This window comes from Theobroma umbraticum, unplaced genomic scaffold (genome assembly GCF_002168275.2).
Source record: "Theobroma umbraticum cultivar Fairchild unplaced genomic scaffold, ASM216827v3 scaffold_44.0, whole genome shotgun sequence".
Taxonomy (NCBI): domain Eukaryota; kingdom Viridiplantae; phylum Streptophyta; class Magnoliopsida; order Malvales; family Malvaceae; genus Theobroma; species Theobroma umbraticum.
This window is the reverse complement of record NW_018397255.1, coordinates 11907379-11908824: the sequence shown is the minus strand read 5'-3', so window position 1 is coordinate 11908824 and position 1446 is coordinate 11907379. Positions and strand designations below refer to the sequence as shown.

Here is a 1446-nt window from a genome sequence, read left to right as displayed (position 1 = left end):
AGTAAAGGTATTGCTTGGTTATTGTTTTTATTATTGGTTTTTCAAAGGAAAAAGAATGTGTGGATAAAAGGGAAATGATAATCTTGAAAAATATAAAATTGCAGTAATTATTTGAAAACAAAATTTTTGTTTTATCTTTGAATAAACCAATTGTATTAGATTAATCATTATTTCATCCAAAACCCAAGGAGAGCGGGTTGGGTTACCTCTGCTATAAATAATAGTAGACGAGAATGCAAGTTTTGCACATATACTTGAATACCAATCTCTAGGATCACCATGGATCTGTACTATGATTGTGTCCAACCAATTGAAGGGCTCTTAGCTTTGCTGGTTCTATATGTTTTCTGGAGATACATAGCCCGAAATTCTAACAAAAGTCGCATCCCTGAACCATCAGGGTCATGGCCACTCATTGGTCACCTCCATCTCCTAGGAGGGAAAGAAACACTTTGCAAGAAGCTAGGAGCGATGGCTGACAAATATGGCCCACTTTACTCACTCAAGCTCGGACACCGTCGAGTATTAGTGGTGAGCAGTTGGGAAATTGCAAAGGATTGCTTGACCAACAATGACAGAGCACTGGCTACGCGGGCAAGCATCGCAGCAGGGAGGCATATCGGCTACAACAACGCCATTTTCGCACTTGCCCCATACGGGGAATATTGGCGTAATATTCGTAAGATCGTCACCGTTGAGCTTCTTTCGAGCTATCGCCTCGAAAAGCTTAAGCACATCCGTTTCTCCGAAATGGACTTGTTCATCAAAGAGTTGTTCGGGCTATGTGTAGAGAATGCTGATAATTGCGCCCAAGTGACAATGAGCGAGGTGTTGGAACGGTTGACTTTTAACATAAACCTCAGAATGCTTGTTGGAAAACGTTTTTCTAGTAGCTCTTATGCTCAAGCACATAGTGAGCCATGGCGCTACGAGAAAGCCATAAAGCAAGCGCTGTATCTCAGCGGGATATTCGTCTTGGCGGATGCTCTGCCGTACCTTGAATGGATGGATATTCAAGGGCATGTGCGTTCCATGAAGCAGACAGCTAAGGAACTTGACTCAATAATCAGTGTTTGGTTGGAGGATCATCTCAGAAGAAAAAGGGAGAGCCAGGGTAGCTGTGAAAGCGATTTCATGGATGTTATGCTTGCAAACCTCCCAGAGGACGATGTGATATCAGGCCATACCCGAGATACTATTGTTAAGGCAACAACTTTGGTATGGTTCCTATATCCTAACGTGTGCTTTAGTGTTTATTAGTATTTACTAGCAGCTTGATGTTAATTTAAACCTTTAGAGATGGTTACACAACCTTCTTAGTTGATATTTTCTCAATTTCAAATTTATTTTAAAATTTGAATCTAACTTTTGAATCAATACCTTAAATTCTTAACATTTAATACATGTCCCTTGTAAGATAACTACAAATGAATTAACTTAATTGCA

General features: G+C 40.0%; 1 pseudogene; it reads left to right on the top strand.

The window, feature by feature from the left end:
• The first annotated feature begins 267 nt into the window (after positions 1 to 267).
• LOC110429390 (dimethylnonatriene synthase pseudogene) lies at positions 268 to 1310 on the top strand (annotated as a pseudogene).
• Positions 1311 to 1446: the final 136 nt, after the last annotated feature.